The sequence below is a fragment of the Neltuma alba genome, unplaced genomic scaffold (genome assembly GCF_004799145.2).
Source record: "Neltuma alba isolate B1F8T4 unplaced genomic scaffold, ASM479914v2 tig00007765_pilon, whole genome shotgun sequence".
Lineage (NCBI taxonomy): Eukaryota > Viridiplantae > Streptophyta > Magnoliopsida > Fabales > Fabaceae > Neltuma > Neltuma alba.
Genome location: NW_021634860.1, coordinates 110,435 through 131,306, shown reverse-complemented (window position 1 = coordinate 131,306; position 20,872 = coordinate 110,435).

Here is a 20,872-nt window from a genome sequence, read left to right as displayed (position 1 = left end):
TAAATAATGCCATTCAACAACTTGTGAGTGATGTGCTTATCTCATGTTGGAAAATTCGTTACATTATATATATAACTTTGGAATGCACTTATGTAATTGTTCTTTTTTTTTTGTGAATAAACAATACATAATATTATTTCTTAAAAAAAAAACATGTTTTCTGTCAAACAAGATTTTTTTATATTTAAAAAATTATTATTTCTTCAATATATTTTATCATATTATTGAGGTGATAGTAAATTTAAATTTTTTTAATGATTATTAATTATTTTTAGAGTTTTGTACTTATTCTGTCTCTTTATGTAAGTAAAACGCAGTTCTCAGACTTCTGCAGGCCGTTAAGTTCGTACATGTCTGCTTCTCCTCCTCCTTCTCATTCCTACCCTTAATCATTTGTTAGGATGTACAGGTCATATATGATCAAAAAGTTGAATGTACAAGCTTTCTAATGGTACAATATGACCTAGGTAAAATTTGGATGAGAAATGAAAGAGAACCGATGTCCAGGAAAAACCCTCTGGTCTATAAACAAACCGTCATCCTGTAAATGAAAATACAAGAGGTTGATTACTTCTGCTCCATGGAACCGGCTTTACGAAATAATTTCCGACTACATGTAGAATTCTAACGTGGAGGATTGTGTTCTCTGAAGAGACAAAACTAAGAATATTTATTGCAAAACTTATTACTTTCGCAAGTATTTGGAGAAGAGTCCCAATCGACCACTATGAAAAATAAACTATACGATATAAAACTCTAGCGACAATAGCAGCACACCGAGCTTGGCAACGCTAGCTTGTAACACAAGTGGGGGTACTAAGGTGATGGGACACGGCTTTGGCATTATCTGGTCGGCTTGAAGGAGGCAATTAGCTGGCCTGTCCATTCCAAGTGGAGAGCTGAGCCATGGGTCCTAAGCGAAGGCTCGAGGCTCATGGTTCCTACACAAGAGGGCACTGCGTGAGGCTGGTTTCACAGAGCAGCGACAACCTCTGCCTCCTCACAGTGGAAGGATCACAGGCCGCTGCTTCTCAAGCCCACAATGCCTGGTGAGCCTAGCTGCTTGAACCATCACCTTTTTGTTTATGCCTCCTTGCCGTGCTCTCTTTCTGCACAAGAGAGATCGAAAGATGCCATTCGACCATCAATGAAACTGTCAATCTGCTGTGTCACGCCATTTCAGCATGAAAAATTGAAGTTGGAATAAGAATGGTAGCCTCAGGTGTTACATGCCTTAATACAAACCAATAAACTTAAGAAGCCAATCACATCATGTTTTAGATAGATCACCCTTTATACTACTTGCCCAGTTCTCACTTCAGATTCCAATTCAAGTAGTAGTTTCATCTTGTCATCAACTACTCTTCAATAAAGAGATGCCACCCAGTCCTTATCAAACCCAGACGATTCCAATTCAACACATAGATCTTCATGTTTCTCCCATTATTATTGCGTTTAATTTGCTGGTTGATTTGAAAAAACTCCTAACATGTCGGCTAAGGTTGTGTACCGATCCCTCTGTCCCTTCACGTAAAGCCCAGTTTTGAAATTCATCGATGCCGATATCTTCCTTTTTCCTTTGTCGTTCTTTCCTATCCTGCCCTTATTCATTTAGTAGGGGTTGGCCAAAAAAAAAAAAAAAAAAGTCTACAATTGTAGTGTTTTCAACTTCTCGATCAGTAGACACTGTTGAATCCATGGTGGCCTTGGAGTTAATGAATGATTATTCCTCATTATTGTACTCACTGAGCTTAGCTTAAGATTTGTTCTCTTAATATTAAGCCAACGGGTGTCGTAATGAGAGTCATGTTCCCCTACATAATGCTTGCTCATTGGTCAAAAACTGACGCTCAACTTGTAAAAGAGAGAGCTTTTTTTTTTTTTTGGAAGGGGGATTGAGGATACTAGGGACGGAGGGAGGAGCAAAGATAGAAGAGGACGACGAGGTCAAAGAAGAAAAAGCTACGATCATGTCACTTAAATCCAAACATCGTGGTTTTGGGATGAGCTAATAGTTGTGCCTTGGCATTGCATATCCTTCTTGGTAGGGGTGTGCATCGGCAAGGTTGGGTAGGGTAAGACCCCAGCCCAAAGGATGAGTGGGTTGCATCTGCCCAGCCCTGCCTAGTAGAAGCTCTAGTTATTTTGGGCTGGGATAATGTGAGTTAGGCAAGGCGGGTTTCCCTTGCCCAAATTTACAGCTTGACTCATAAAAATTAAAATACTACCGTATGTCTTAGCAGATATCCATGCTTTAAGAATTTAACAATATCCATAATTTATTAAAAATAAGCTAATAAAAAATTGTAATTAAAGCCTTAAAGTCCAAATGATTTGCATCGATCTCCACAAAGTTGAGCAAATAACAAAACATATAAAAAAATACAAACTATATTAACATATTCAATTATATTATTAACTTATAGTTTAATATAATTTATAGAGATCTATATATTACATTCAAATCGATATAATTAGTATCATTTCATGATATATGAAGTAATATCAACATGAAAAAGTTAAAAGATAATTATAGTACACAGCAAGATAATTTAAAAAGGTTAAAAAAAGGGGTATATTAAAAAAAAAACTAGAACTTTAAAAATGTAAAGTCTAATAATATAAGGGAGTAATGTTCTTTTTGGGTATTGAAATATAATAAAATATAGTATATTAATATGACACTATATATATTATAATCCTGAAAAAATATATATTAAAATATAAATAATTATATATATTTCGGGTAGGGCCAAATGAGCAGCGCTGCATGCTGTGCCCATGGCTCGACCCTGCCTGTGATTAGTCCAACCCGAAAATGCCCATTTTTTTCTCAAGCTGTGTTTTTTTGGGCTGCGCAGGGCTTTTTTTTGGCAGGCTCAGGTGGGCATACGGGGCTATTGGGAACACCCCTACTTCTTGCTCATGTTATTTTACTTCACTTTCACTGTAATACAGCTAATCCTTAATATAAGAACAAGATAATTAATTTAGCAATATTAAGAAAATTGGTTAAATTGGTTATTTGTTACAAATATGTGTTGATTTTTGTAAACTCTCCTCTTCAATCATGTCCATTAGAAAATTAGAATTATTTCATGGTAGGAAACCTTTACAATCAATAGTGGTATTTTGGAAAAAGATGTACCTCTGGTTCTATTTATAGGGCAGAGAGAAAAGATATTTTTTGATCCTATTTATAGGGCATTGAGAGAAATTTTTTGTATGGATGTACAATTTTACCCCTCATTTATTATTGTATTGACTTTATTTATATGAGATATAATCTGTATTAAATAGGGATAAAGTTGAAAAGTTATTAAATTTTAAATGAGAGTTAATAAAGTTTAAGATTTTTCTTGGTTTATGTGAAACATGCCGAAAGTGCTTTATAAATAGGATCAAAGGAGTAAGACAATGTAAATTGAAGTCTTATATTTATGATCACATCCAACTCTCAACTAGCTCTTACTCTTATATTATATTACATTTTGTTGTTAATATAAGAGTTAGTTTAACTTTCAGTTTGTTCATAAATATAAAACCCCAATCTACTTTGTCTCTCATATTTATTCAGCTTTTTTTTAAGATAGTCCTCGTAATAGTTGCACATGTTAAAAATTTTATCAAACGTTAAAGCTAATAATAGACTTAATTACCAAGGGTATTTTAGGAAAAACATAACACTTATTTATTACAAATAACTAAATTAACAAACTTTTTTAACGTACTCAAATTATTCAACTGGTTTTTATATTAAGAATAGGAGGAAGTATTAAGGATTAGAGGTGGTAATTAATCTTCAACATATTCATCATTTTTACGGTTGTATTATTTTTACAGTGCCATCATTGGTAATGCCGTTATGAGTTTATACAAAACCCAAATCTATAAAATTTCTAAAACACATTTATAATAAAACTTACAGAATTATGCATATAAATAATTTAAACTAGATATGTTTTTCCTGCGCAATTTTAATCGATGCCTAAAATAAACTTCGTTGTTTTATATTTATAAATGGTACTATAAATTTTATATTTTAAATGATAATATTATATTGGTTATTTATTTTTTTCATTTTTTAAATTGATAAAGATTATATTGCAATGGCATATTTCTTGATCATCGGACTCTATTTGAATCAATCATGATTTAATTATGTTTTAATCTATACTATCTATTGTAAATAAGGAAATACAACAATAATAACAAAAATGCGTGGAAAATTGATTTCAAAGAAAAACAATAATAAAATAAACTAAAAATGTAAAGTAAGTAAATATAACGATAATTATAATTTTATGAATAAAAATAAAATAATCACAATATCTATTAACTTAGGATTAAAGTGTACCCGGTATCAGGAAATATTTTCGGGTGCAATTTTGCCTCTCGTATGATAAAAGTAGATCAATTTCACCCTGATTAACAGCCCTGTAAAAGTCCGTCTTCTTTTCTTTAAAAGACGTGACTCAAATTGTGTACTCAAACCATCGTCTTCACTTCTTATATAGATTGGTGACTCCCGGCCCCACGGTGGTTTTTCTCAAAGTGCCTGTTTGGCATCACTTATAAGCAGCTTATTTTCACTATAAGCTCGATTGGAAAATTTTCAGTGTTTGGTTGGGTTTTTCTGCAATCGGGTTTCTGTATAAAAAGCTGCAATAAGCTATAAGCTAAAATTAATAGCTTATGACTTATAGTTTATGACTTATGACTTTTGAAATATGGAGAGAGAAAAAGTTAAGAAATTTATTTCATTTAGTTCTTATTATAAGCCTCAAATAACTAATTTATAGATAATAAAAAATCAGTTAAAATTAGTTGAAAGTAATAAATAAGTTAGAAGTATACTTTTATTTTTAAATATGCTCCTAAAAATATACTTTTATTTTTTCACGTTTCACTTTATATGTAAAATATTTTTTATGACTTCTTCATATTAAATTATTTTAATTTCATTATATTATGTGAAATCATTTTTTAATCATGTTTTGTTATTTATTAAAACTCATATCTATTTTGGTCATTTTACAACCAAACTTACTTTTACTCAATCATAATCTAAACAACCTTTTACCAATCTCACTTTTACAAGCTAGCTTTTCTGAACTCCAATCCAAACACAATTCAGCTTATCCAATTTAACTTTTACCCAATTTCACTTTTTCATAAGTTACTTTTTCAATAAACTGCTTTTTGAATCGCTGATCCAAACGGACCCAAAGTCTACGACTTCGTGATGATCTTGTTGAAGCTGTAACGAGGCTGGAGAGACCCCAGCCTTAATGACGACGATCTTGACAGCCAGTCATGGCGGCCATGGAGGGGGTGAGGGAGAAGAAAGAGATATAGAAGTATTTATGTCCCGTCCCATCATTCCAGTATATTTACTTCCCTAGTTCGTTTTTGAGGATGCTCTCTGATGCTACATAATGTATGGTGATTTTTTTTAAATATTTATAAATCCTTATTCCCAAGTGAGTTTGACAATTTCGATGAATTAAAAAATGTCGTTCAACAACTTGTAATTAATTTGCTTATCCCATGCTGGAAAATCCTTACGTTATATATATGACTTCGTAATGCACTCATAATTGTTCTTCTATTTTTTTCGAGCGAATAAACTATAAATAATATTATTTCTTTGAAAAAATATATTTTTCTGTCAAACAAGAGTTTTTCTATAAAAAACTGACATAAATTTTTATAAACCTGAAATCATTCACCATAATCAATTTCGAGGTGAGGTGATTGTAAATTTAATTTTTTTTAATGATTATTAATTATTTTTAGAGCTTTGTAGTTCTTCCGTCTCTTTATGGAAGTAAAACGCAGTTGTCAGACTCCTGGATGCCATTAAGTTCGCACATCTCTGCTTCTCCTCATTCCTACATATCCTTAGTCACTTATTAGGATGTACAGGTCATATATGATCAAAAAGTTGGATGTAGAAGCTTTCTAATGGTACAATTTGACCCACGTAAAATTTGGATGAGAAATGAAAGAAGACCGATGTCCAGAAAAATCCCTCTGGTCTACTAAAAAGACTGTCATCTTGTAAATGAAAATACAAGAGGTTGATTACTTCTGCTCCATGGAACCAGCTTTACGAAATAATTTCCAACTGGATGGTGTTCTCTAAAGAGATCAAACTAAGAACATTTATTGCAAGATTGGCAAGTATTTCACAGCGCCATGGGTCCTATGCGAAGGCTTGAGAGCCGTGGTTCTTAGACAAGAGGGGACTGCGTGAGGCTGATTTCACAGAGCAGCGACAACGTCTGGCTCCTCACAGTGGAAGGATCACAGGTCGCTGCTTCTCCAGCCTACAATGCCCTGGTGAGCCTAGCTGCTTGAACCATCTTCTTTTTTCCTTTTTCATTCTTTCCTATCCTACTCTTTTTCATTTAGTGGGAGTTGGCCCCAAAAAAAAAAAAAAAATCATTCTAGAATTGTAGTGTTTTCGACCTCCCGTTCAGTAGACACAGTTGAATCCATGATAGCCTTGAATTTAATGAATGATTGTTCCCTATTATTGTACTCAATAAGCTTAGCTTAAGATTCATTCTCTTAATCTTAATACTTTTTCCATTATCGTGTTTGGCTAATGGGTGTTGTAATGAGAGTCATGTTCCCCCGCATAATGCTTATTCATTGTTACAGTTCAAAAACTCACGCTCAACTACTAAAAGAGGGAGCTTCTCTTTTTAGTTTGTTTGTTTGAAGGGGAACTATTTTATGTTCTTGAATATAACTCTGTTTTTAAGAAGGCATCAAGAGCAGAGCAATAGCAAGAAGCGAAAACCTAGAATCCTAAAAGTCATGAACCGACAACAGCGAAGCGTTCCCCGTCAGAATGTGTTGACGAAGTTAAACTTATCTCCCCATTGATAATCATCAGATTAATGTTCAGACTGCAAAACGGAACTGCGTTCAATATTTATTTTTTCTATATAATTCGTTGTTATTTATTGGGGATTAATTCTGGTGCTGCAAATTTTTCTCCTAGTTTCATTTCAATTTGTAGTGTTGGTGCTCTTTGGAATTGTTCCAGCTGCAATATCCTGGTCTGATAGGTACTCAAATTCGAATTCACATTCATCTCCCCATGTGAAACTACCTGAGCTAGTTCCCGTAGGGAAGATCACTCTATTGCTGGTTCTTGGAGGTGCTGGATATGTTGTGCTTTCCGAATTGCTTGCAAACTTTCAGAGCCTTCAAAAGATTTAATTTTCTTTGTCCATTTTTGGATGATTATAGAAGTATATTTTAGTATAGTGTAAAGGACTACTTTGGAATGAATGGTTCCCTGCAAATCTTATCCATCTCTACCCATCATCTTGCACTATGTATCCATGAAGCAGAAGGATTCAACAGGAACTCATGTTTTCTTAAATATATATCGCTCTGCTGCTTTTAAAGTAAGAGCTTCTTAATTTGAGTAAATTATTTGACAGAAAAAAGCCTTAAGTGTGTTGCGACATTTACAAAAAATTTATATCACTTATATTTACCAAAAAAAAAAGCTTTTGCCGTAATTTATCTGGATTTGAAATGGCTTTTTTTTTGTCTTTTTTTTTTTTTTCCTTTTACCTCACGTGGCTGCTTATCTTTTGTTTTGTTGGTCTCTTCTTGCTTCTTTTGTAACTTTTACCAATAAGTCAAGGGCATACAAAGTCATGGTCTTTGTATCAAAACATAACCAATCAATGTAAACCTACACAACATAGTTATCATTAATAAATAGCTATATTAACAATTATCACGGCTTATATTAATAACATATTATCTTATTTTACAATAAAAGTTTCTAACCACGTCAATCTTTAACTTTTTGACCATTACCCACTAAATCATATTCAAACAAAGTAAGATTACTCTCAACCTGCTCATAATATATTATTCACCCATAATAAAACTCCAACTTAAATAACCAACACATACCAAACCAAAAACATAAGTGTGTTTTGCCAATTGTTGATGCGAATGAAATGGCCAAGTTTTTTATTGGGAATGGGGAAGAAACAAGATGAAGTTTGGGTTTGTTTTTCCTCTTGTTTTTGGTAAACAGAGTGCTGATTTTCAAATTAAAACAGGACAACTTTTAGCTGCTTTGGGTGTATCTTACTAGGCCATAGAGGTTTTTGCACATTTCACTAAATTGCACTTAGGTTGTTTTAGAATTTCAAATTCTTTTTTCATTACCAAGTTTTTTTGACACCTTTTTATAGTATTGTGTTTGATGGAACCTCAGTGTCCTTTCTCCATTTTGTTTTCCACCAACGCAAAAATAAGAATATTTATTACAAAAACTTTTAACGTTGGCGAGTATTTGGAGAGAAGTCCCACATCTATTAGTATGAGAAACAAACTACACTACAATAAACTCTGACACAACGTGCAGCTCCCCGCGCTTGGTAATTTTAGCTTGTAACCCGAGTGGGGGGCATTAAGGTGATGGGACATGGCTCTGTCAACGCCTGGCTGGTTCGAGGGGGCAGCTGGCTGGTCTACGCGTTCCAAGTGGAGAGCTGAGCCATGGGTCCTAAGCGAAGCCTGGGCACCGCGTGAGGCTGGTTTCACAGAACGGCGCCAACCTCAGGCTCCTCACAGTGGAAGGATCACAGGCCGCTGCTTCTCGAGCCTGCTATGCCTGGTGAGCTTAGCCGCTTGAACTATCACTTTTTCCTCCCGCAGCTCTGTTTCTCTGTTTTTGTTGTTACTAAAATATCATTTTGCACTCTGCAGAATCTAGACAACAAGAACTGGACCAAAAAAGAGATTTGTCTTCTTCCTTATGTTGTTGTTGTTCTCTCTCATCGTCGTCACTGTCAACATTATCATCATGGCAATGTTCATGTTGCATAGCTCCTATTGCTCCCCCTTCATCTTCCAAATCCAATTTTAGACAATAAAAAACGAACTTGCAATTTATGAATCATATCAACAGGTGAATCTATTGTTTCACGATTTATGCACGTAACCGAAGTCTTTTCACATCTTTTTGCATTGCAAGAAATGTAAAGAGAGAATTGTGCAGCTAGGCTTTCATATTGTTGCAGAAAGTCCCAACTCCCACAAGAGGTAACATATATGTTGTATTAACTGCTTTGCAGCTTTGTCATCATCACCTCGCTGTCTTACTTCTGCTCTTCTCCATGATGGTATCTGCCAAATACATATTTCAACTCATAAGCAGTCGAATATGTGAAGACATATGTCAAAAGTAGACCCACCTGTGATCATAAACACTTGAGATTACAGAAGTTCAACTCGTAGTAGAGACTAACTATGCGGTGTAATATAATTAACTGCCCTCCATTATGGAAAAACTCCTCTAATTTCTCAAAAAAGTAATACTGGATTTGGAGATGTTTTGAATAGAAATATTTATAATGGCGGCCACCTTGAGCTCTATATATCAATCTTATTAGCGATTAATTGGATACAAATAGAATAATCTCAAGTCTATGGCAATATGCAACTGATCTGGAAATTCATTTAATATTTTGGCAATATAATCATTCATATCATTCATTCCTATTAAGGGGTATTTAGATTAAAAAAAAAACATAAGAGATCCCAAACTATGATTTGGGCTTAAAATCATCCAAACAGCTCAATATTTTAGAAAACTGATTTTTTGCTTCAAACCATGGCTTGAGGCTGGAAACCAAAGTTTTCAGAAAAGTGGAAAAAAAAAATGTTGCTTTTGGGATGTTAATATGGTGCCAACTGGATATGGACAAAAACACCTCTCAGGTTTGAAAGCAAACCAAAAGCCACCTTGAAGAGAAACAATTGCAAGCGTGCGTCCATGAATTAGATGTACTGTCCCCCCCCCCCCCCGGGGGGAAAAAAGGCAAAATGATAATTAATAAGTAAAATGAAGTCAATCATTAAGCTCTTAAAAAAAACTTTTCACCAATTTTTCCTAAAAACATATTTAATATTATATTTTATAAATACATATACACATAATAATTATCATATTTTTTTCATATATTATTTATTATGTTGGAAAAATATATTATTTACAAATTTATTATTGCAAATAAATCTTTTATATAATTATTATATTAACTTATGCTTTCTTTAGCAATTTACACAAGAAAAAGTGATTTTGATAATAGTTATCCAAATGCTTTCACGTTATCAAAATCATTTTTTTCACAAAATATATTCTCAAAATAATTTTTTTCAGCAATTATTCTTTAAACTGAAGTTTGGTTTTACTCTAATACCTCTTTAAGTCAGTTTGCAATCTCACTTTAACCAAATCCTCGGATCGTTGGATTTTACCGCAACCTCCCATTCCATGTAATCCAATCCCTTTCCAATGCGCCATCGCCCATCATGAGTTTATATAAAACCAAATCTTTTCATGTGCCAATTGGTCCAACATATTGACCTTGTGCGCGTACTAGGTTTTGTACTAATTTTTCATTGACCTCCTTCATTTCTTTTGTCTTCTCCCATAAATTGTTTTTCGTGGTTGTTGACTTGGTTAGCTCAAATGAGCCCAGTCAAACCGCGGTTGTACCATATATAAAGATATACTGTTCAAAGTCAATCCCTTTGCAGTATTATCCGCGAGAACGTGTAAGTCGTAACGAATGTTAAAATCTCATTTAAAATTCCATACTCAATTATAAAACAAACTTGGACAAATAAGATCCACTAGGACGATTCAAATACGTGAAAGTGTGAAGAAGTTTCGCATCCAAGTTGAAAATTGTCGATTGACTCAATCAAAACGCAATTTCAATTTTTTTTTAACTCTTGAATTATTGCAAGGACTGATAACAAACACCTCATTAATAGTCAAACTTAGAAAAGTACTACTTTCAGTCTTTAATATAAGAACTTGTTTGATTTTTATTTTGATCATAAATGTAAGACCCTAAACCATTTTGTCTATCATATTTATCTATTTTTTCCTATGGTAATCATTATAATAATGGTAGTTCTAGCTAATATATTTTATGAGTAAGAATATTTTAAAAAAGACAACACTTATGTATTGTAAATAACTAATTTAACTAGTTTTTTTAATCTATTTCAATTAGTTAACTAACTCTTATATTCAAAACCGAAAGTAGTATTATAATGACACACCAACATGACAAAATAGGAATTGTGACATGATGAAAGGCCAGCACTTGGGCTGAGCATGCAACCCGGAGCCCAACCACCCACTCGCAACTCATAAAAATTAGGCCCATCTAAGCCTGCCCAAAAAAAAATAAACAGGCGGGTTACGGACACAAGCACATGCTGCCCATACCCACCCATTTAGTTTTTTTTTTTTAAGTTTTCAAAAAATACAGATAGATGAGAATCCAGACACTAACTACAAGTCCAGTCCAATTTCAAGGCCCATTTCAATGCTCTGTGACTGTGAGTCTGTCACCCCGTCTCCCACTGACCACTCTCTGCCCTCGTCCTCGTCTCTACTCTCTCAGCCTCTCGGTGTCTCTCACTCACAGTAGTCACACTCACAACTCACAGCTCACCCTGTCACCCACCGGGCGCCCCACATGGCCACTCCCACTTGCTCTGCTTAGTGCTCACTTAGTCACTCTTTGTCTTCAGTCTTCGGTTTTCAGCTTAGGCAGACAGGCACTCACAGTCATGGATGCTGACTTGCCGATTGCCCCTCTTTATCTCACTGTCTTTCTAGTTTCGTCTTTCTTTAGTTCGCACTTCGCTGGTCTCGCAGAGCTGCAAACGCGAAGTCCCTCTTCCTCTCCCAGCTCAATTTTTCAGTCTCTCTCGCCAGTTCCAGGCTCCCAGATCGGCAGCTCGATCTCTCGGTCTCTCTCGCAGGATCACCGCTCCCAGCCTCCTAACTCGATCTCTAGTCCCTCACTCAATAAGTCGTAAGTTTCAGGTAGTAACTTCATTGTCATTGTGTTCCAAGTATGAGGTGCTACTGTAAAATTTTGTTGCCAATAGATTTAACTACAATGATTAACCAAATCCCATCATGCTAAGCTACAATTTCTATATGAATTTGATGCTCACCTATGTATAATTGTCATTGAAACAATTTATGTGGGAGGAAGGCTATGAGGAGGGGAAGCGGTAATTTCACTAATTTGATATACTGATTTTGAGACTCACTGCAACAACATCGGTCCAGGTCTCATTTTTGTAAATGGGTTTTTCGTAACCCGTTGAAACCCGTCTATTTTTTTTTTGAGTAAAAGAATAATTCATTAAACAGAAGATATTTACAAAAGGAGAGTACAAGGGTAAACGACAACAAGCAATAATAGCCCTAGGCTAAACGCATTTGGAGGCGGAGGTCATTGGCTTTCATGGTGTATTCCGTGTAGGCAAGAACCTCATTAACTAAGCGGTGGGCGTGGACTCTTCCATCGTTGAAAAGCATGTGATTCCTAGCATTCCACAGTTTCCAGCAAAGGGTGCCAAACGTGATGCACCATTGGGGATTGCTGCTTCCACTCCCTAAATTCCCATACGCCCAATCTGTAAAATTGGCCGAGTAGAACCGATTTTGAGCTGTAGGCGGGATAAGTAGATTCCAGCAGTTGGAGGCTAGTGTACACTCTCGGAGGACATGGTTTACATCTTCCTTACTATGGCCGCAGATCTGGCAACCTTCGTTCTCTGTCATGTGTCTCCGCTTCCTCTCGCTATTCGTGAGCAATTTGCTACTCAAAGCCAGCCAGAGGAATGTTCGAATTCTTTGTGGACCCGGCCACCTCCAAATCAGGTGCCACTTACTGTTCTCCTCTTCTAAATCATTCTGGGTGAGAAGACCATATGCTGACTTCACTGAAAATTTACCATTCCTTTCTAGGTGCCAGCTGCATTGTGCTGGTTGGTCCGTACATGCTGGAGTAGGCATTGCAACGAGTTTATTTAAATCATAATAGGTTATGTACCGGTACGGGCCAAACCATACCCGTTAACACTTAAACGAGCATGCAACGAGTTTGGAGCCGGCCTGCCCAGCCCGTACATTGCTCAGTCCTAGCCCAGCACTCGCATTTGTGTTCTCGCCGATGTTGCGGAGCATCATAGATCCTCCTCCCGCCAGCCACCCATATATATATATATATATATATATATAAATTATATGTAAGAATACGGGTTTGGGGCTTCTAATTAATGTGCCTCCCCATTGCCTTTGTAATGTCCTAATCTTCTAAATGTTTTCTTATCATTAGATTTCAATGGTAAGTATTTTGATATCTTGTAGTGATGAAATGCAACAATTTTAAATCTTTTATTATTTTTTAAAGAAAATATTTCTGAGATTATGCTTTTTATTTATTTATTTTCTTTGAAAATTATTAAAATAAATTAAAATTGCAACATTTTGCCGTCGTAAGATGTCAAAATATTACTCATTTTATCTGAAATCTAATGATACAAAGAATATTTGGGAAGTTTGGACATTGCAAAGTATATTAGAGAAAAGGGGAACAAGAGCCCTCTTTACTAGCGTGTAATGCCCTTTTTATTATTGTTGAGAAATTCAATGCCACGTGGGTTTTTCTTTTAATAACTATACCTCTCCCTCTTATCACGCCCTCTTTTCAATCAATCTTCTCATTTCATTTCTCTTTATCTCTAAAAGCCACAAATTAAGCTTAGCTGGCTGCACTTTACCGGATACGTAACACATGGTCATGTCTCACGAATTGACATGCGACCTAGATAGCGTTTTGTTATGCTGGAAATTATCAAAACCATAGGTTCATTTTGATTAATTATTTTCAATCTGAAACTGAACATGTATTGCCTTAACCACAATAATGGCCTGTAAGTGTTTGAGAAATCAACCAAAAACTAGATCAAGCTGCAAGAGTTATTATGAAATAAATCTAACCATTTTATTGGAACAAAATATAAGTTACGTCATTTAAAAATAAAATAAATTTCTAAATTTATCATACTTAAAAATCATGAATTGTAGCTTGAGATGTTAGACATAAAACTTGCATCACTTTAAACATGGACAATCTTAGGTTTGGACTCTGTATATTTCAAGTATCGGAGGAGCTTTTATTGGTCTAATGTGAGAATTAAACTGTTACTACTAGAAAAAATAGATTTAACAATGCCAAACAACAACGGTTAAGAAGAAAAATGCCGTGAAAAAAAAGGTGGTAGTATTTTTATAAATAAAATCCCTGACTCTTCACTTCCCATGGCGGTTATTAGGAAGACCACCATGGAAAGTATTTTTAATGACAGTCTTTTAAATAACCTCCGTGGAAAGTTTTAAATTATATCGTGATATGGTTCGATTTTTAGCAGTTTCACAGTTTCATATCAGTACGACGTGGTCCCCCTCTGTCCCACCACCACCGAATTGCCATTATCGGCCATTCCCTCATCTTTCCCACCGTTTAAACTCCTCCATTTCACTTGTGGTTGCTTGCCGCTGTCTACTGCCGTCTTCACTGCCCATCTGCTCGCATTTGAATCGTCTTCACTAAGTGAGTATCCTCTTCTTTCATTCTTTTCACTTTTTCTTGATTTGTTAGATGTTTTGACTATAAAAATTTTATTGTATTTTAAATGAATTGATTGGTTTTGCATTTGCATATCTTGCATTATTTATTTGTGTTTTTTATATGCTTGAGATATTGATTAGTGGCATTTGGTGTTAGAAAACCTCAGTTCTTTCATCTATACGACATTAGAAATATGTTTAAATATTTAAAATTGATTACTTTTGAAGTTTTTGATTTTTTTAATAATTTTTTATATTTATTTCCAATTTTTGGTATTTTTTTGTAATAAACTTGAGAATTTACTAATAAATAATTTGTTCAGTGTTTTGTGAAAATTTTTTTTTTTGTTATGAACTTTGATTGATGGTAAAATGTTGTTTAAAATTTCATGGTAAATGGATATCATTTGTGTTCCCGTTTTGGATGCAGAAGTTTTAGCTTTAAGAATCTTTATTCATTGAATTGGTTTGAGATTGAATTGTTACTTTTGTTTTATTTGTTATATTTCTTCAAATTTATCCTATCTTTGCTTATTACATTGTTGGTTTAGTTGATTACTTGATTTGCCTATTTTTTAAATAATTTGGGATTTGTTATAGGAAAAATTAGAATGGAGTACCTAAAGGGAATAATATTTTTACAAAAATTTATTTCTTTAAGTATCTATTTTAATTTAGTTTTACAAAAAATTAAAACTACATTTTATATACAAATCTAATTTTATTTTTTCTGTGACATTAAATTAGAAACAAGTGTTCCAAAAAAATTACTTAATCTAATTTTTAAAAGTAATTACAACTATACTCATTAATTTTGTAGAATAATAGATCGTAATTGGATGAAAGCTAAGAGTATTAGCCAAGAATATAAGGATAGGATTGAACAGTTTCTTGAATTTGCTCAGAAAATTACTCATAGTAAAAGAGATGGATTGTTAGAAGTGGCGGCCAAAAAAAAAGAAAAATTCAACAAGAAGAAAATTAAAGAAACAAATTTGCATACAACGGAATGAATTGAATATTGACTAATGACAAGAACTGCAATAATCCTTCTCTTTTCCTGAAAGTTCCAAAAACATATGGAACAAGCGAGGAGGTTTCTAACTTGGACAAGTATGATTCACTTGGAGGATCATTCAAGTGCGAAGAAGTTTCCCATCCAAGTCGAAGCCTTCCCGTTGTGTTCATTCAAAAGAATTTCAAATTTTGAATTCCATTTTGTTTAGCGCTTGAATGAAACAACCACATGATTAATAAGTAAATAAAACTTAAAAAAGCATTATATTGGCGTCAATAACGAATATATAGGAATTGTGACATTATAAAAGGCCAGCACTCGCATGTGCTCTCTGAAATATTCTTCTTTTAACCCCTTAGAGTATGTGCTTGGAAGCGTTATGGTTCAAGCGATTCACAAAATAAGCCCGTAGATTGAACTTTGTGATTGGTTCTCGGGTTACTATTTATTGGTTAAATTTCAGATTACAGGTCCAATTTTGGGAGGGCATAACTCTTAGCACACACATCTGTTTTAAGTGATCTACCACTTGTTTTAAAGCTAAGGATGTGTGCTTTAATCATGCCAAATTTCATGCCTTAACTCATTCATTTGGTAGGTCAAACTGGAGCTAAAAACTGACTGCTCCAGGACCTACGTTTTATCTATTAAACAATTCTTACTTTAATTCTTCCTTCATTCGAACATGCAACAACTACCCTTATGGATTCTAATTCATTCATATATTTTGAGTTGCATGCCATAAACATTCTAAACAAAAATATTACATTATTGGCATTCATATACATAATTTATATAATAGGAGAATTATACATAAATCCTTAACCAATCATTAATATCAATAATTCTCCACTTTCTTCTCCTTCCTTCTCATGCTCTCCTTACTTCTTGAATTCTTCTTCATGCACTTTATACCTATTAGGGGTTGTTAAGGGAGGGTGAGATTCGGGAGAATCTCAGTAGCAAACAATAACCACCCAAACATACATGGCAAGCTTGGCATTTATAACATACTTGCAACTTAACATCTTTATAACATAATGACATGTTTGGCAATCATCATGTATTTATCATAAAACACATAGGCCTATGGCATATTTCAAACACATTCACAATCACAACACACATGAGTTCATAAAATCATATAACATAGAAACATGTCATACATGCAAGCAAATACCAAGTACATAAGAGTAAGGTCAAGTTTGCTACCTTATGTCCTTAAGCTTTCTTCTTACTCCCTTTTTGTTTCCAACCATTAAGGTTGCTTGCTCAACCACATCCAAACCTTCTCTTGGATGCCTCAAGGTCCTAATCACAGTCACAAGGGTCACATTACTCATTAGGACCAAGAATTACATAATATGGAAGACTTAAGTCCTTAAACTTAATCTCTTTTTTCTTAATTTATAATGTAGTGTTCTAGCTATGTAAAAATTGTTTCCTTAGGCCAATCCTACACAATTTTGCCCAAGGAATCCAAATATGATCTTAGATTCATAAAACTCCAATTCCTTCCCATGGGTCTAGGCTAAAAACGAAATCTGCCACTTAATTTTCAGTTTTGATTCCAATGCTTCCAACTTCATTCTTTCATCTTATCCCTACACAATTTTTCATTTTAAACACATTGAAAGCATCAAAATTATCAAAATCAAATCCTAGGCATAAGAACCAGGTCTGGCCGAAACAGTACTCAAGTTACACAATCATGAAATTCAACCAATTTCAGCATAAAACAACCTGATTCGTGTTCTTTTCAAGCCGTTGAACATTAATCTAACATCAATTTCACCTTCCCCTATCCTTAACAATTTCGTGCAGTACCTCCCCCAAGGGTTTTAAGCTCCCAAAAATCATTAAAATCCATAACCAAGCTCAACAACAACAAGAGTAGTGAAAACTACATCAAAAACCATGAATATACCTTGTTTTAGAGCTTGATCTTGTATGAGACCACTTAACTTTTCTTTCTCCCTCTTCTTTCTCTCTCTAGAAACCATTTTGCTAGAGCTTCCCCAAGGTTTCCATGAGCTTGGACGAAATGAGAGAGAGGGGAGGGGTATTTATAGAAAACAAGACTGAATCTGGGCCGTTGATCTTAAAAATGTGTGGCTTGATCTGGACCGTCCATTTTCCCTTTTAATCTTGTGGTGACAAATGTCCTATGACATCATGCTTACCTCATCATGATGACATCATGCTTACCTCATCATGATGACATCATGCTTACATCATCAAGCCACATGTCTCCAATCAAACCGTACACGTGTCTTGCATCCAGCGATACACGTAATACCTTCTTCTCCCATCTAACCGTACACTTGTCTCTTTCATTTTTCTTCATCATTAAGGCATTAAAATAGGGAGAAAATTGATATAAAATTCGTGCAAAATACCACCCTTAGGCATTCTTCCACCTATCTTGCCATTTTGCACCGTATAGGATACTTTTTCAGGTCCTGACTTTCCCAAGACCACTGGGACATGTTTTGGCACCATTTTTTACCTCAAATAAATCCACATGGCATGATATAACATGCCTAAAGAGAGAGTGATGCTCTTTCCTTGTTCTTCCATTAAAATAATTAATAATATTTATTTCCGAGTGATCTTGACCGAATTCTTTCTACCAGTCTACAACTCCGAGAATCCATCTCCGGGTACCAATACTATTCATTCATCACGGGGAATTTCTCTAATTTTTCTTAAGTCAAAAGTCAACCTCTAGACATTTGACTTTGACTTTCCCCGGATAGTATGTAAATAGGTTTTAAATTCCATTCAAGCCAATCTCTTCGCTTTCTGGGGACAGAATTATTTTTAAAACCTTTGATAATTCCTCAAGTATTTTCTCCCATTTTCTTTCAATTATATGAGGCCTCCTTATACTTTAAATAATTCATTTTTAAAAATATTCCAAATCAGTCAAAACCCTAGGAATTCCACAAATTCCTTCTAGGGGCATTTACGTCATTTTTAGCCTCATACAGGCCTCTGAACCTTATTCTCATTTTTCTGAAATTTTTTTAAGCTATTCAGGCCTTAACATACCATTTCTCATTTTCTGGGATTTTCGGGTATAATTTCCATTTTTGCCCTTACCAGTCCAAAACTTTACAAAATTACAGTTTTGCCGTTGGTTGGCTTGACCTCAAAATTTACCTCATTGAGGCCTCCAACATAACCTTTGGCCTACATTTATCTCTATTTCTCATTCTTAGGCCTCGAGACTTCTTTTGAGTCTTTAACTTTCTCTTTTCTCAATTCCAGAAAACTTTCCTTTTGCGATTCAGTCCCTAAGAATCTCTCTGTCCTTTCAGGGAATCTCTGAGACCTCTGCCAAAAAGGAGTCTGGTAGTCTACTCAATTTAGGCTAATTTCAGTACTTCTAGATCCAAAGTCTGAGATGTGACACTCTCTACACCAATAGATCAATATTCTAAAGATGAGAATCCTAAGAAGTCAGATGGTTGCCAAGTTGTTGGTTGTGCTTTTCATTGCTGTTCAGTTTCTGACGATCCCAACCTCCCTCACCGATCGGCAGTATGCTCACAGGTGGCCACCAGGAAGATATTATATTCTTAAGTCATCAAGCACCACACTTGATGAGGGAGATCCTACCTTTCCAAACAAAAAACATAACCCTTCACGCCCACCACCGCCTCACTTCCGACCTCGACAACGACCACCACCACCGAAAAGGAAGCCTCCATCGCTCCAGACTGAGCCTCAAAACTGAAGTAAATGACCCACCAAAATATAAACCACCGTCAATGCTCAAACTAGCTAGCTTATGATCACTACAAGCCATAGGTATCAAAAGCTTATATGTAAGAATAAGAGTATTTTTTACTCATGATGTGTAATGCTCTTTTTTTTTTTTGTTTGGATGTGTAAAGCTTATATAAAAAGAGATGTATTAATGGGAAAGTATATTTACTCACGATGCGTAATGCCCTTTTCATATATCAAGTACTGCGCGCATGTACGTATACTCCCTCGGATTTAGAATTATTGTTATTTTACTTTTAGACTTTTATTTTTAGAAATTCAATGCGACATGGATTTTTCTTTTAATCTCTCTCTCTCTCATTTTGTGTTCTTCTCATCTACCACCCTGTTACTATTTTATGAGTGTATCCTAAGTCTGCAAACCATGAAATATACTAAATTGATAATTTTTTTCCTATTTACCTTTATTAAAAAAGGTATTAAAAATATTTTTTATATTTTCTTTCATCTATATACTTTATCTCTTTTTCTGCATTTACTAAATCAATAGGAATAAAATTGAAAAAAGTTTATTAATCATCCTACAAGTGACTTGTATTTGGGAGGGTTAATGTAATTTTTTGTCCTTCAAGTTTGCTCTCATATATGATTTTAGTCCCTCAAGATTCGAACTATAATTTTTAGTCCCTCCAAGGGCAAAATGGTCCAGATATTTATTGGATTATAAAGACCAATATTTTAAATGAAAAGAAACTTGACTGACTAAAATCTATGGTTTGAAATTTGAGAAAATGAAGCCAAAATAAAGGCAAATTTAAGAGACCAAAAATTATATTAACCCTATTTAGGAACAAACTTTTTCTCTACAAGTGACTTATAAATAGGAATAGAGTAGTATGATTTTTCTATTAATCTCATTTCTCTTTCTCTCTATATTAAGCCACAAATTAAGCTTCCTGGAGTGCTCTCTTCAGCCACAATGACGGCTTGTAAGTGTGTGCGAAATAATATCGCTTTCATCGAAACTGCAAAATTATGTTAACTGAACATAAAATCAATAATTGTTGATAGTTATTAGTCACTTAATAATGTTCATTAGTTTGTTGTAGTAAGAGAAGGGTCACATGTGCCTCCACGGCTAAATACAACATGTTGAATGTAAACGATCTAATTTGCGCTGTTCAATATGTTGCAATAACTTGTGGAATGGAGCATGTCCTTACCAGCTTCTCTTGTGCCATTAGGGTTTTCTTTAAACTAATGTTTTCTGATCCAAGAGTTAAGGTTTTTGTTGATTGCTATACGGAGGACTTTTATCTTTTTGTTTTATATACTCTTCTTATATAATTCTAATTAATTTATTTTATATATATATACGGATAGATGCAAATAGGTTTTGTTGTTGGAATGCTTTTGGCTAAATATGTATATACCTTTAATGTAGGGAGGTATTTTGAAAAACAACTCATATTTTAGGGAAATTATGTATGAATAGTTTACGGTTATATGGAAAAATGACAAATATATAAATGAATCACTTGGTGGTTATGATTAAAAAAAAAAAATCGTCAAGTAACACAGTATACTATAGAGTAACCCAATCTCCTAAAACAACTCTA